Here is a 17,940-nt window from a genome sequence, read left to right as displayed (position 1 = left end):
TAGCGACGATATAGAGGGTCTATACAAGGGCGATGTACTTGAGGGTGATATTATGGAAATGGAAGAGGATGTAGATGACGATGAAATGAGAGATATGATACTGTGTGAAGAATTTGACAGAGCACTGAAAGATCTAAGGTCCTGGGAGTAGACAACATTCCATTAGAAATACTGATAGCCTTTGGAGAGCCAGCCATGACAAAACTCTGCCATCTGGTGACAAAGATGTATGAGACAGGCAAAATTCCCTCAGTCATCAAGAAAAATATAATAATTCCAATCCCAAACATAGCAGGTGTGAAACTTACTGAACCGTCAGTTTAATAAGTCATTGTTTGCAAAATACTAATACGAATTCTGTAGAGATGAACTGAAAGCTGGTAAAAGCCGACCTTGGGAAGGATCAGTTTGGATTCCATATAAAGGTTGGAACATGTGAGTTAATACTGACCCTACGTCTTCCCATAGAAGAGAGGTTAAGTAAAGGCAAACCTACTTTTCTAGCATTTGTAGACTTAGAGAGAGCTTTTGACGATGTTGACTAGAATATTCTCTTTCAAATTCTGAAAGTGGCAGGGATCAAATACAGGGAGCGAAAGGCTATTTACAATTTGGACAGAAATCAGATGGCAGCCGTAAGAATCAAGGGGCACAAAAGGGAAGCAGTGGTTAAGAAAGGAGTGAGACATGGTTGTAGCCTATCCCAGATGTTATTCAATCTGTATTTTGAGAAAGCAGTAGAGGAAACAAAATAAAAATTTGGAGTAGGAATTGAAATCCAAGAAGAAAAAATAAAAACTGATGTTTTCTGATGACAATGTAATTCTGTCAGAAACAGCGAAGGACTTGGAAGAGCAGTTTAACAGAATGGACACTGACTTGAAAGGAGGATATAAGATGAACATCAACAAAACCAAAACAAGGATAATGGAATGCATTCAAATTAAATTGGGTGATGCTGAGGGTATTAGATTAGGAAATGAGACACTTAAAGTAACACATGTGTTTTGCTATTTGGGGAGTAGAGAGGTTATAAATGTAGACTGGTAATGGCAAGAGAAGCATTTCTGAAGAAGAGAAATTTGTTAATATCAATTTAAGTGTCAGGTTTTCCTTCCTGCAACTATTTGTATGGAGTGTATCATTGTATGGAAGTGAAACATGGACAATAAGTAGTTTAGACAAGAAGAGAATAGAAGCTTTCTGGTGCTATGGAAGATTGCTGAAGATTAGATGGGTAGATTACGTAACTAATGAGAAGGTGCTGAATAGAATTTGGGAGAAGAAGAATTTGTGGCACAACTTGACTAGAAGAAGGTAGGACACATTCTGAGGCATCAAGGGATAACCAATTTAGTATTGGAGGTAAGTGTGGAGAGTAAAAATCATAGAGGGAGACCAAAAGATGAATACACAATCTGACAAATTTTCACAGTACTAGTGCTGGCTAGAAATAAATGTTTACACTAACCTACTGTATGAAGAAGCTTTGTGGACCCTACAGCTTATCAGTCTGCTGACAGACCTGCAGCTTGCCATGATAACACATGCTTTTGAACCACTTGAGTAAGGACTCCTGCATGCAGATTGTCTTCCCTCTGTCATCAATCAACACCACATCATTAACACTGCACTGAAACAGCCTGTGCTCAATGCAGCAAATGATCCACTCTGCATCGCCCAAACCATGCTGAATTTCCATGACAGTCGATAAAGGCAGTGCCAGACAGCACCCGCCACCAGCAGCACATCCTTGTACACCCCAACACCTTCACAGCAGGCACCTGTCATGTCTACAGATACAACCAGAGCTGAACCTTTGGTCTATAGGTTTCATCAACAATTTGGGCAAGCTGCTTGCAAGTGCCATGCCACCAGCAGATATTACCTAAATGCCAACCACAGACTCAATTAAATGATGTGGCCTGTGCTCACTACCAAACACATCTATGACATTCCAGTATTGCACAGATACATGATGCTCCACTGACAATGCCAGGTATATCTCTCTTCATCCTTGACCTCACAACCCAAATGTACTTTTTAGTGAATACAAGGTCAGACATTAACTCACTCCCAGGCAGTAGCACAATGTCGTTTTAACTGGTGTCAGTCACCTACGCTCAGTTATCAATGCCAAGATTCAGGTATACATGCGTGGCGTCAATCACCATTCACCTGCTAACAAACATTACATGTCAATGGGATTTCTACATAAATGGCGTCACAGAGGTGTCCCTGGGAATCGACTTCGTAAGTGCCATCAACTTCTGCCAGACACTGAGTGAGTGCACTCATGTAGCATATGACAGGATATTATGTTAATGGTGTCATGGCACCCACCCCGCCTGTGACCCTATCTGATATCACCTGCCAGTCGAAACATCACATCTTCGATGATGTCGATGTAGACCTTCTATCACTGTGCTCACACAGTAAGCAAAATCCTAACAATGCATCAGCGATGTCTCAAATGTCAATCTCAGTCACAAAACCTACGATGTGAGTGTTCGTTACTTACATGCCACATTGGATCTGTTGCTGCAGCACTTGTGTCGGCACATGACCACCTTAGGTCCATACTCTCACAGCAGTTGGTTGCCTCAAACAGGCCACTGGCCAACTACACTGATAACAATGGAGCTGCCCCACCACTGTCAACACTGCTGCCACAGGACAACAATCAAGCCCAGGTTAGTAAAAGGCAATGCTCCATGTTGACAAACAGTGCTCCTGCTACCCCCACCACCTGCTACCTAGACTCATGTGCATGGTAAAAGATGGTACAATGAAATGTATTGTTACAACAGAAGGTCCACCTAGCCATCATAAACCATGCCGCCCCTGTCCAGTGGCTCAGCAGATTGTGAAGAATGTTATTGGCAAATTGCTGCAAGTGGGGATTGCGCAACTGCTGGGCAGTCCATGGGCCTCCAGGATCAAACTTGTCCTGAAAAAAGGACCATCACGGGACTCTGTGGTGATTACAAGATTCTTAATGGCTGGATAATTCTTAACAGCTACCCAATTCCCAACATGCAAGATTTTACTCAAACACTCACAAGCACCACAGTTTTCAGTGTCATCAACTGTAAATGCAACCAAATGACATTGCAAAAATCGCTATCATTATTATACCATTTGGGCTCTCTGAGTACGTCTATATACCATTCGTCTTGAAGAATACAGCCCAAACATGAAAGCAATTCATTGATGGGCTCCTATTCCACATTCCCCACTGCTACATGTATTTAGACGATATTTTGATCTACTCCAATAACATCAAAGAACACTCGGTTCACTTAGAGGTGGTCTTAGTTCCCTCTGCAAAGAGAAGGGGGATTGTCATTAACAGGAATAAATCCCAAAATAAACAACCTGAGATTATGTTCTTGGGCTTCACCCTGAACGCATATGGCGTCCACCCCACAGTGGAGCACATACTTGGGGTCCTATACCAGATATGTACCATGACTTACATCATTTCGTAGACACACTACATTTTTACCATCAGATCTTACTACATGCGCCTGCTTCACAGACACTGCTGACAGACACACTGGCTAGAAATGACAAACACAGCAAGAAAACGGTCAAAGGGATGGCAGGCACGAAAGAAGTATTCCGAATTTCAAAACAATTACTGCTTAAATGCTGATACCCTAGTCCATCCTGATTTGAATGTGTTATTCATCCTTACCACAGACACTAGCAACACCACAGTGGGGACCATTCTGCAGCAAATCATCAATGGCATACCGACGTACCACAGCCACTTAGATTTTTCTCCAAGAAGCTCATGCCTCCCCAGTCAAAGTGGACTGCCTTCAATCACGATCTGCGCTGTGATCAAACATTTTTGAACGGATATAGAAGGGCGCTACACGTTGATTTACACCAACCATAAGCTGCTTGTGGACACAAACCAGAACCCACCTCAAGACTTCATTTTGCAGAACATGTCTACGATTCCAATGGGCAGTCAACGTCAACGTAGTTGCAGATTACTTCTTGGAGACGGGTGCAATTTCATTGCATTCTGACTATGAACTTATGGTCACAGAGCAAACTAATGACCCTTCTATCAATGAGCTCATGACGTGTCTGATAACCAGTCTTCAGGCTGAATGTTGAACATTACCCAGTACTGAACCAACACTGCTATATAACTTGTCCCAGGACAGGATATGCCCCATCCTGCCGCCCAGTATATCACGGGAAGTGTTCAACAGACTACGCAACTTGAGCCATGCAGTAAACAGAACAACAATACACCTGGTCATAACGCATTCATGTGGCATGGGTTTAAGAGAGACTGCAGATGCTGGGCACAGGGCTGCCTAGCTCATCACCAAAGCAAAACTGACTAACATAGCCCAGCCATATCCCAGGCACTTTCCAACACCCAGAGCATGTTTCAAACATGTACATATCGATATTGTGGGTTCTCTTCCTCCACCAGAAGACCTCAAGTACATATTTCAGGCCATTATAGAACACTGAGATCAACTACATCTACATGATTACTCTGCAATTCACATTTAACTTCCTGGCAGAGGGTTCATCGAACCACAATCGTACTATCTCTCTACCATTCCACTCCCGAACTGCGCGCAGGGAAAACGAACACCTAAACCTTTCTGTTCGAGCTCTGATTTCTCTTATTTTATTTTGATGATCATTCCTACCTATGTAGGTTGGGCTCAACAAAATATTTTCGCATTCGAAAGAGAAAGTTGGTGACTGAAATTTCGTAAATAGATCTCGCCGCGACGAAAAAGGTCTTTGCTTTAATGACTTCCATCCCAACTCGCGTATCATATCTGCCACACTCTCTCCCCTATTACGTGATAGTACAAAACGAGCTGCCATTTTTTGCACCCTTTCGATGTCCTCCGTCAATCCCACCTGGTAAGGATCCCACACCGCGCAGCAATATTCTAACAGAGGACGAACGAGTGTAGTGTAAGCTGTCTCTTTAGTGGACTTGTTGCATCTTCTAAGTGTCCTACCAATGAAACGCAACCTTTGGCTCGCCTTCCCCACAATATTATCTATGTGGTCTTTCCAACTGAAGTTGTTCGTAATTTTAACACCCAGGTACTTAGTTGAATTGACAGCCCTGAGAATTGTACTATTTATCGAGTAATCGAATTCCAACGGATTTCTTTTGGAACTCATGTGGATCACCTCACACTTTTCGTTATTTAGCGTCAACTGCCACCTGCCACACCATACAGCAATCTTTTCTAAATCACTTTGCAACTGATACTGGTCTTTGGATGACCTTACTAGACGGTAAATTACAGCATCATCTGCGGACAACCTAAGAGAACTACTCAGATTGTCACCCAGGTCATTTATATAGATCAGAAACAGCAGAGGTCCCAGGACGCTTCCCTGGGGAACACCTGATATCACTTCAGTTTTACTCGATGATTTGCCGTCTATTACTACGAACTGCGACCTTCCTGACAGGAAATCACGAATCCAGTCGCACAACTGAGACAATACCCCATAGGCCCGCAGCTTGATTAGTAGTCGCTTGTGAGGAACGGTGTCAAAAGCTTTCCAGAAATCTAGAAATACGGAATCAACTTGAGATCCCCTGTTGATAGCGTCCATTACTTCGTGTGAATAAAGAGCTAGCTGTGTTGCACAAGAACGATGTTTTCTGAAACCATGCTGATTACGTATCAATAGATTGTTCCCTTAGAGGTGATTCATAATGTTTGAATACAGTATATGCCCCAAAACCCTGCTGCAAACCGACGTCGATGATATAGGTCTGTAGTTCGATGGATTACTCCTACTACCCTTCTTAAACACTGGTGCGACCTGCGCAATTTTCCAATCTGTAGGTAAAGATCTATCGGTGAGCGAGCTATTGTATATGATTGCTAAGTAGGGGGCTATTGTATCAGCGTAATCTGAAAGAAACCTAATCGGTATACAATCTGGACCTGAAGACTTGCCCATATCAAGCGATTTAAGTTGCTTCGCAACCCCTAAGGTATCTACTTCTAAGAAACTCATGCTAGCAGCTGTTCGTGTTTCAAATTCTGGAATATTCCATTCGTCTTCCCTGGTGAAGGAATTTCGGGAAACTGCGTTCAATAACTCCGCTTTAGCGGCACAGTCGACGGTAACAGCACCATCAGCACTGCGCAGCGAAGGTATTGACTGCGTCTTGCCGCTTATGTACTTTACATACGACCAGAATTTCTTCTGATTTTCTACCAAATTTCGAGGTGATACCTATCTGTGCGGAAACGAAAGCGCTCACATTTATTGAAATGTGGATCATGCAATTTCGACACCCAGAACAGATCGCCACAGATCAGGACTGGCAGTCCAAGTCATCCCTCTTCATTGCCCTGTTCCACATTTGCAGTATCAACTGCATAAGCATCACATTTTACCACCCTCAAAGCAATGGGCCAGTCAATAGGTGGCGCAGGATTATGGAGGTTTTGATGTGCCACATTGGGTCCTGGTCCAAGGCACTACCACAGGTGCCTCTCGGCATTCACGCAGCATATAAATGTGACCTTCAAGTGTCACTTGCTGAGATCCTTTACAGTGAAACCATATCGCTTCCCACGGACATCACACAGTCCTCTTTTGATGCTGTGCATCCTGACCTGACAACATAGGTGGACTGAATTTGCACACATATTCAGAATAGGTACATGCCACCACCATCACCATACACACACAGCCGAAAATCTTCCGTCATAAGGACCTCCACCAGTGTGAGCCTGTTATGATACATGATGACACCATACCCTCACTCAACATACACAGAGCCTCACGAAGTACCATCCTGTAGCCAACAGACATTCAACATACTAGTGTGTGGCACACAAACAACATGATCGCTCAACATGATCGCTCAAACCCGCTTGGGTTCTGCCAGACAACTACACAACACCCCTCACAGACATCAGATCCATCAGATCACCCGATATCACAGGTGAACAGCCCTATTCTGACACTGACAATCTCGTCCCTGGTACCAGCACTAGCTAGACAGTCAGTCACAGAGTTACCACGTCTGTCACCTGCACCAGACATCAGCTCTGAATTATGTTATAGCTGCATCAGATAACCACCTCAGCACCTGGCACAATATCGTCTGTACACCATTTGCCAATGTGCTCTCCCCCCTATGGCCAAACAATGAATACCTGTGCAAGTCAGGGCCTCAAATGAGCTTACCACCATCACCAAGCATGGCATGGTCAGTTTGACGATCTCGACCATGGCTTGCCATTGATTCAACCCATCAAGCTCCACACTCCTGAGTGGGTGCTCTGTGGGGACATAGAATGCCTCGAGAATATGGGGTCCCACCCACTCATCTCTTGTAGGACACATCTCAGATATCTATATAACATTCAAGCAAATCACATTAATAGTTTTTATTACAATAAAGAAAGTCGACAATACCTAACTCTGAAATTACAATGGTGTCGCAAGCGATGGGTGACATGCAAACAGTCAATGTCTTACACTGTAGGTAACATCCACACAAGCAATGGATACGAATCACTAATAACTGGTATCGTAGCACTCTCTGCTAGGCCAGGTCTAGTACTGTGCGGCTGAGGCTGGCTGGAGTCATCCTTACATTCTATTCTTCTAGAAGCTGCTCCTGTTGTGCTGTGGTCCTAGTCAGTGGGCTACTGTCTGATGTCGTCCCACAGCCTTCTCTGCTGTTGTGTTCTTCATCTTCATGCTGTTGCTTGTCGATACACTGGAACAGAGAGGGTGATGTCCTAAGGAGTGGATCTCCCATGGAGGTAAAAATAAGAGGAGTTGTCATGACGTCACAAACTTGAAGCCGACCCAAGTGAAGATCCGCCATGTTAGCTACCCCAAAACATTCGCTTCTGGTGGTTTGATTTCGTGTAGTCGTGAAGTGTTTTGATAAAAAATGCCGGCTTGCGTCGCTTACTGGTGTTCTAATCGTTGTGATTGTAGTCTAAAGTTTAAACAAATCACATTTCATTCGTAAGTGGGCTTATTTAAGCGATATTTTCTTATATATACTTGAAATTCTGATGCACTGTAAAGTTTTACAGTATGGTCTTATTTCTGTGATTTGACTTTAGATTTCCTATCAATCCAACGCGAAGAGCTCTCTGAAGGTGAGCAATACACTTGGTTTTCATCGTTTGGTTATTCCCAAGTAACTGAAAAGTCCTGGCTAGAAATATCCTGGAAATGAGGACTAAGGTTTTAAAATGCAATAATTTAATATACTACATTTAGTTAATTAAATCTTCAGTAAAATGTGTGGAACACCTGTTACAATGGTTAAATTATAAAGGGTTACATATTTGTTAAAGCAAAGTTCCCTATCTAAGACCAGTCTTAGATAATTACACTAATCACTGTGTTGTCGTGTTACCCTGTAAATTGCTGTTATTTGCCACACTGAATGTCATTTGGTAGGTACAATTTAAAAACGAACCAGATGTGTAAACTACAATGTGCCTGACTATCTTAATTCACTTCTTTTCCTTCGTAATTTAACGAATCTTTCACTTTGTTGACATGACAGCTTGTTTATTCCATGCCTGCATACATCTAAGGGACACCAAAGGAAACGAGGTAAATTTTTTGCAAACTGGAACATTTAAAATTTGCATTTGACTTGAAAATACAACGAATACAAATCGGTGCCTGTAAACTATCAATCATTGCTTTTGGAGTTCTGGCTTTATCAATTATCGACACAAACACAATGAAAGTGAGTAGAAATGGATTACGAAAGCACGCTTTTCATAGCACATACTTCTCTTCTCGGTTATTCGAAGTGTATAAACAAAAAGGAATTACTGTACTGAGGCCCGAAGCGTCATATTTTCGTGTCGTATTACTGTATCGAATACGCATTTAAGACCAGAAAAACGTTTGAAGTTGCGTTCCTTATGCTTCGTTGTTCACTAAACCAGTGTAACATTTACTATATAAAACGAATATCGTGTGTACACTACAGAAATAACGAACAAGAAGCAATTGTAAACACTCGTCTGCTAATGTTTTGGGGGATCCAAGATGGCGGCAGGCCCCGCCCACTGGCTTCAAAACAACGTACAGCGTAAGTCTGTAGCGCCATCTCCCCTTATTCTACCTCCATGGGATCTCCGGAAGACACTAGCAGTGCCTTCTTGATATTGTAATGGTGTGGAAGCTCTGTAAATCACTCTATGCAATAAAACGAATCCTGTTTACTCGTGTTGTACATCATTTGGCAGTAGTTCTAGTGCACCTTACAAGGGAACATCCCCATCGCACCCCCCTCAGATTTAGTTATAACTTGGCACAGTGGATAGGCCTTGAAAAACTGAACACAGATCGATCGAGAAAACAGGAAGAAGTTGTGTGGAACTATGAAAAAATAAGCAAAATATACAAACTGGGTCGTCCATGCTTAAGATAAGCAATATTAATGGCAATGTCAGGCGAGGAGTTCTGTGGTCCTGTGGTTAGCGTGAACAGCTGTGGAATGAGAGGTCCTTGGTTCAAATCTTCCCTCGACCGAAAATTTTAACTTTTTATTTTCAGTTTATGTGAAAAACTCTTATGTTTTCACCACTTTTTTTGGAGTGATTATTACATCCACAAGAAAACCTAAATCGGGCAACGTAGAAGAAACTTTTCACCCATTCGCCAAGTGTACTAGTTAGGTGGGTCGACAACATATTCCTGTCATGTGACGCACATGCTGTCACCAGTGTCGTATACAAAATATCAGACGTGTTTTCCTGTGGAGGAATCGGTTGACCTATGACCTTGCGATCAAATGTTTTCGGTTCCCATTGGAGAGGCACGTCCTTTCGTCAACTAATCACACGGTTTTGCAGTGCGGTCGCAAAACACAGACACTAAACTTATTACAGTGAACAGAGACGTCAATGAACGAACGGACAGATCATAACTTTGCGAAAATAAAGAAAGCAAAAATTTCAGTGGAGAGCAGATTTGAACCAAGGACCTCTCGTTCCGCAGCTGTTCACACTAACCACAGGACCACGGCACTCCTCACCTCACTTTGCCCTTAATATTGCTTATCTTACACATGGACAACCCAGTTTGTATATTTTGCTTATTTTTTCATAGTTCCACAGAACTTCTTCCTGTTTTCTCGATTGATCTGTGTTCAGTTTTTCAAGGCCTATCCATTGTGCCAACTTATAACTAAATCTGAGGGGGGTGCGATAGGGATATTCCCTTGTTAGAAACTACTTCTACATCTACATTTACATCTACATCTACATGGACACTCTGCAAATCACATTTAAGTGCCTGGCAGAGGATTCATCAAACCACCTTCACAATTCTCTATTATTCCAATCTCGTATAGCGCGTGGAAAGAATGAACACCTATATATTTCCGTACGAGTTCTGATTTCCCTTATTTTATCATGGTGATCGTTCCTCCCTATGTATATCGTTGTCAACAACATATTTTCGCATTTGGAGGAGAAGGCTGGTGTTTGGAATTTCGTGAGAAGATTCTGTCGCAACGAAAAACGCCTTTCTTTTAACGATTTCCAGCCCAAATCCTGTATCATTTTTGTGACACGCTCTCCCATATTTCACGATAATACAAAACGTGGTGTCTATCTCTGAACTTTTTCGATGTACTCCATCAGTCCTATCTGGTAAGGATCCCACACCGTGCAGCAGTATTCTAAAAGAGGACGGACAAACATAGTGAAGTCAGTCTCCTTAGTAGGTCTGTTACATTTTCAAAGTGTCCTGCCAATAAAACACAGTCTTTGGTTAGCCTTCCCCGTAACATTTCCTATGTGTTCCTTCCAATTTAGCTGGCTGGAGTGACTGTGCGGTTCTAGGCCCTACAGTCTGGAACCGAGCAACTTCTATGCTCGCAGGTTCGAATCCTGCCTCGGGCATGGATGTGTATGATGTCCTTAGGTTAGTTAAGTTTAATTAGTTCTAAGTTCTACGCGACTGACGACCTCAGAAGTTAAGTCGCATAGTGCTCAGAGCCAACCTTCCAATTTAAGTTGTTCGTAATTGTAATACCTAGGTATTTCGTTGAATTTATTTTAGATTAGACTGATTTATCGTGTAACCGAAGTTTAACGAGTTCCTTTTAGCACTCATGTGGATGACCTCACACTTTTCGTTATTCAGGGTCAACTGCCACTTTTCGCATGATTCAGATATTTTTTTCTAAATGGTTTTCAGTTTGTTTTGATCATCTGATGACTGTATTAGGCGATAAACGACAACGAAGACGGCTGGTCAGATTGTCTCCCAAATCGTTTATATAGATAAGGAGCAGCAAAGCGCCTATAACACTACCTTCAGGAGCGCCAGAAATCACTTCTGTTTTACTCGATGACTTTCCGTTAATTGCTATGAACTGTGACCTCTCTGACAGGAAATCACAAATCTAGTCACATAACTGAGACGATATTCCATAAGCACACAATTTCACTACGAGCCGCTTGTGTGGTACAGTGTCATAAGCATTCCGGAAATCCAGAAATACGGAATCGATCTGAAATCCCTTGTCAATAGCACTCAACACTTCATGTGAATAAAGAGCTAGTTGTGTTTCACAGGAACGATGTTTTCTATACCCATGTTGACTGTGTGTCAATAAATTGGTTTCTTCGAGGTAATTCATAATGTTTGAGCACAATATATGTTCTAAAACCCCTACTGCATATCGATGTTAGTGATATGGGCCTGTAATTTAGTGGATTACTCCCACTACCTTTCTTGAATATTGGTGTGACCTGCACAACTTTCCACTCTTTGGGTACGGATCTTTCGTTGAGCGAACAGTTGTGTATGATTGTTAAGTATGGAGCTAATGCATCAGCATACTCTGAAAGGAACTTGATTGGCATACAGTCTGGACCAGGAGACTTGCTTTTATTAAGTGATTTAAGATGCTTCACTACGCAGAGGATATTTACTTCTACGTTACTCCTCCTGACAGCTGTTCTTGATTCGAATTCTGGAATATTTACTTCGTCTTCTTTTGTGAAGATATTTCGGAAGACTGTGGTTTGCTATCACGCAGAGAAGGCATTGATTGTTTCTTGCTGCTAACACACTTCACATACCACCAGAACCTCTGGTGGTGCTTGTAAGTGTATGAGTAAAATCTTGCATGTTAGGAATTGGGTAGCTGTCAAGAATTATCCAGACATTAGGAATCTTGTAATCACCACAGAGTCCCGTGATGGTCCTTTTTTCAGGACAAGTTTGATCCTGGAGGCCCATGGACTGTCCAGCAGTTGCGCAATCCCCACTTGCAGCAATTTGTCTATAACATTCTTCACAATCTGCTGAGCCACTGGACAGGGGCGGCATGGTTTATGATGGCTAGGTGGACATTCTGTTGTAACAATACATTTCATTGTACCATCTTTTACCATGCACATGAGTCTAGGTAGCAGGTGGTGGGGGTAGCAGGAGCACTGTTTGTCCACATGGAGCATTGCCTTTTACTAACCTGGGCTTGATTGTTGTCCTGCGGCAGGAGAGTTGACAGTGGTGGGGCAGCTCCATTGTTATCAGTGTAGTTGGCCAGTGGCCTGTTTGAGGCAACCAACTGCTGTGAGAGTATGGACCTAAGGTGGTCATGTGCCGACACAAGTGCTGCAGCAACAGATCCAATGTGGCATGTAAGTGAAGAATTCCCACATCACAGGTTTTGTGACTGAGATTGACATTTGAGACATCGCTGATGCATTGTTAGGATTTTGCTTACTGTGTGAGCACAGTGATGGAAGGTCTACATCGACATCATCGAAGATGTGATGTTTCGACTGGCAGGTCATATCAGACAGGGTCATAAGTGGGATGGGTGCCATGACAAAAAATTGTTCAAATGCTCTGAGCACTATGGGACTTAATTTCTAAGGTTATCAGTCCCCTAGAACTTAGAACTACTTAAACCTAAGGACATCACACACATTCATGCCCGAGGCAGGATTCGAACCTGCGACCGTATTGGTCGCTTGATTCCAGACTGTTGTGCCTAGAACCGCTCGGCCACACCGGCCTGCGTGCCATGACACAATTGACATGATATCCTGTCATATGCTACGTGAGTGCACTCACTCAGTGTCTGGCAGAAGTTGATGACACTTATGAAGTCGATTCCTAGGGACACCTCTGTGACGTCATTTATGTAGAAATCCCATTGACATATAATGTTTGTTAGCAGGTGAATGGTGATTGACGCCATGCATGTATACCTGAATCTTGGCATTGATAACTGAGCGTAGATGACTGATACCAGTTAAAACGACATTGTGCTACTGCCTGGGAGTGAGTTAATGTCTGGCCCTGTATTCACTAAAAAGTACATTTGGGTTGTGAGGTCAAGGATGAAGAGAGATATACCTGGCATTGTCAGTGGAGCATCCTGTATCTGTGCAATACTGCAATGTCATAGATGTGTTTGGTAATGAGCACAGGCCACACCATTTAATTGAGTCTGTGGTTGGCATTTAGGTAATATCTGCTGGTGGCATGGCACTTGCAAGCAGCTTGCCCAAATTGTTGATGAAACCAATAGACCAAAGGTTCGGGTCTGGTTGTATCTGTGAACATGACAGCTGCCTGCTGTGAAGGTGTTGGGGTGTACAAGGATGTGTTGCTGGTGGCGGGTGCTGTCTGGCACTGCCTTTATCGACTGTCGTGGAAGTTCAGCATGGTTTCGGCGATGCAGAGTGGATCATTTGCTGCATTGAGAACAGGCTGTTTCAGTGCAGTGTTAATGATGTGGTGTTGATTGATGATGGAAGGCAGAAAATCTGCATGCAGGAGTCCTTACTCAAGTGGTTCAAAAGCATGTGTGTCATGGCAAGCTGCAGGTCTGTCAGCAGGCTGATAAGCTGTAGGGTCCACAAAGCTTCTTCATACAGTAGTTTAGTATAAACGTTTATTTCTAGCCAGCGCCAGTACTGTGAATGTTTGTCATTTTGTGAATGCTGGCCATACAGAATCTCATGGAGTTGTTGGTCAGGAATGCTTGAATGTTGGTGTAGAAAGACCGTTTTTGCAGTTTCGTATTTGTTCATCTGTGGATGTGCGAGGATTATGTCGCTAATCAGCTCTGCCTGTTCACTCAGATGATAGAGAATGTTTGCATATTTCGATGTGTTGTTGAAGATTCTGGATAACCTTAAAACACTACCAGCCTTGGCAAAGCTCAGTGTTGGGCGGTCTTTGTCGAAAGGAGGTATTTTGTGGTAGTTAACACTCTTTGAAGATGAAGCTTGTGGGACTTACATGAGTGAGTTTAGTGCAGATGACGATGTTGCCATCGGTTGGTCATAACATGTCCCCTGGTGTGGGGTTACGATACGTGGCAGTCCAAGATCATGGTGCAAGCGAAGTTGTAACATCATGCAGAGAGGTTTGGGCTTGCGTAGCACTGGTTGTCTGATTTGCGAATTGCACCGCCAATTAGCGTTTGTTGAGTGGGATGGATTTGTTTCTTCCCAGTAAAACTGATGTGCAACTGGTTGCAGCGAAGCAGTATGTGGATGCTCATGTCCAGAACATGAAGGGTAAGTGCAGGAGGCACAGAAACAGCAACAGCACTAACACATTAAATTGTTTGTGGGGGCACAGTTCAGTTTGAGCTGTGGCAGAACTGTTGCATATGGTAGCCCATCTAACAGTGGTCCATAATACATAATTGGTTGGGTGATGACAGGATGCAGTCATTTATAATCCAAGCACAGTGCAGTAGATGTGGGATGCTGATTTATCACATGGTCCAAGTGAACATTATTTGGGGCACTGTGTGGTAAGACGTCTGCCAGTTTTTCATTCAACACATTGGGTCATGATGGTATGGAGTGCAACTGATCAAACCCGACACTTAGCGTTGAGAACACAGAAGGCACAAGATTTACACAAGGTGTATGGTGTGGATTAAACTGATTCAAAGCACTATCTATCATTGCATTCTCCTCGAGGTCAATTGTTGGTAGTCACTGTTGACAATGTTTGCTGTCAGTGTGATTATTGTGGAGATTAATAACACCCTTCAGTTTCTGCTGTGTAATTAGCAAAAAAATGTAAGGCTCTTCGTACACTGCACATGTGTTGCTGATGTAATACACCACCGGTATGATGGCTACTGCAGAAAGTCTCAGCCACATTATTGTGGTGCTTCAGATGGCTAAATGTTGCAAATTTAGACGGAAATGTGGTGTCACCAACTTGGAAATAGGGTACTAAGGCTTACTAGAACCACTGCCAAATGATATACTACACAGTTATACATGAATAGTTTTATTGCATAGAGCGAATTTACAACATCAAGAATACACTGTTGGTCTCTTCCAGAGATCCTCTCCTGGAATGTCAGAAAAGTTTCGACCTCTAGATTTTTCCCTCAGCGAATTTACTCTCATGAGAGAAGCATGTCTGTCATTGTGTTAGCCCTTTGAAAGATAAATGAGAAATACTGATCGCACCTCTCATTTCTTACAAAATCACAAGTAGTCTTCACTTCAGATATGCAGTTATTAAAGTCCAATGACCTCTTCTCCGAAACATTGAACAGTATATATTTCAAACAAAGTATGTCTTGAAATACTACTTTTAGAAATTTAAACTCAAAATTTCCCCATGTCGTTCAGAAAACATCTGGCAAATTGAATGGAATAATCATCAGACTATTCACAGCAAACTATGGTTTCGAAAACCTCTTTCAACTTTTCCCAGTCATCCACAATTAGGGAAGAGTTAGGTTAACTGGGCAACATTTTTTAAAATTGGTCTGAATCGTTTTCTGTACAACGTATCAGTGTTTAATTTTGTGGGAAGCCTAGGATACATGTTTTCTTTGCAATGTAGTGTTCAAGGACACTGAATTATTTCCAGTTTGTGTGAAATCTGAGGTAATAAACTTCTTCACAAAATGACCACTTAACCTAACCAGTAAGGTTAACTGGTCCAATGTGGTATGGTTAACTGGTCCAGGTAGTAAAATCAATAGAAATACAATAGAATACATTTAATTTTGAGTTTTACAATGTTTTAAAGTATATTTCACCAACATTTAGTTTTTATTACATTGCATGTTAAATTGCCCTCTCTGTTTATTGATTGGATAGCCACTGAATTGCTATTTATTTATTTAATGGGATAATAATAATTATTATTAAAAGGTGGCAATTTTATTTAAGTACTGGTTTTACTCTTTCGATTGTTGCGACTCAGCGATAGTGCAATGCTGCTCGCTTTGGAGAATACACATTTTATAAGAATTATTTGGTCCAGGAAACACTTTTGCGATCACGGTTGCGATTTAGACGGTATTCGCGTAATTGTACTGATTAAAAGTTATCGTTTCCGAAAGATGCTGGTTCGACTATAGCTGTGTGCACTATTGCGCGTATAATGAAAATATTCATAACACATAGCATAACAAAAAGAAACATGCGAATCACAACCGTGATCAAACGAAGAAAATATATGATAACATAAATGTTCTTCACTGTTATTCAGGACAGGCTCAGATTAGACCTTGCAATTTTTAGTTATAGGAAATCACAATACGTTACACTTTAGAGATATTTGTTTTGAATAACTTGCATTTACCTTCTCTCTCTCTCTCCTTTTTACAGCCTTTATACCTTCACATCGATTAAGGAACTTTTCCTTCTCTACCGACCAGTACGAGAACAAAATTCAGACTCAACAAAATGTCTTACATCGAATTATTACATGCTTAACCCTTAACAATCATATATAGTTTCGTAGTACAAACAATGCTAATTTATTCCGTGCACTAGAAAGTCTTTGATACACTGAACACAAAAATGAAAATAATAAAATTATAATTATATTTTTAATATCATGAATACTTCTTTAAATCATGAAAATAAGGTTTGACATCGTCGTAATATTAATTTTCAACGTTGTAGCACTACAATGTCAAATGTACTGATTGAAATTTTAAATAAAAGCAGTCTTAGCGAAAGCTATATTCATATAAATCGCATTGAAATAAATCATGTCTTCAAATCTTTGATGGAAGTCTTTAAGGGGCAGGGGTAGTTTGATTATAATGTCTGCAGTGGCAACAAATGCATTTTCATCTGTTATGGAAAATCTGTTAGACGGTTTGTGCCACTTATAGACAATCACTTCAGCCCCAAAACTACGAGATTTTTTCACAACAGCTACGTAATTGCTACCTGAGTCTTTTTTAATTCCATGGACTTCAACAATTTCTTAATTCATCAGCTTTAATTTTTGAAATATCCTCATCTGCTTCAATGTCTTCATCCCATGAACAATCGGGTTCTTCTAAAACCAAGTGAGTGCTGTCTTCTCATGATGAATCTGATTCTTGTGGAGTGGGTTTCTTTTTTTTTTTATTCTTCTTTTCATCTCTGGCAGAGGCTTCTTCTTCCAGGCGAGCCTTCACTGGTGAACTTGTAGGAATAAGAGATTCTCCTTTCTTTTGGCCATGATTATCTCTTTTTCGGGGACCACACTTTGGAAATGGAAGCAAGACTTCTGGAGCCACAAATAGTTCTACTTTGAATTCTTGTTCATGAGGACAATGAGGAATGAGATTATCAGCAGAAGTTGAAGGAACTGGATGAGAAGCAGATGCAGGAGGAGGTGGAGGAACTAAACCAGGAACTGTATTAGGAACATTACTTTCTGAAACAACTTCATTCTCAGTTGGCTCAAATGGTCGGTCTGTCACAGATGAACACAAAAAATCTGCGTCACTAAATGTTTCATCATTGAAAGGCATTATTCCTGTAGCTTTGAAACCTTTGCTGATATTAGACGGAGTGAAAGCGGATGGAAATGCTTTGCCTACTAGTCCTGTTACATCATAGATACGCAGTGTCTGACCAGGATGATTTAGTAGCCATCTGTCACAAGCTTTGTTGTAAA

Source organism: Schistocerca cancellata, chromosome 5, assembly GCF_023864275.1.
Source record: "Schistocerca cancellata isolate TAMUIC-IGC-003103 chromosome 5, iqSchCanc2.1, whole genome shotgun sequence".
NCBI lineage: Eukaryota > Metazoa > Arthropoda > Insecta > Orthoptera > Acrididae > Schistocerca > Schistocerca cancellata.
Note: the sequence above shows the minus strand (reverse complement) of the source record.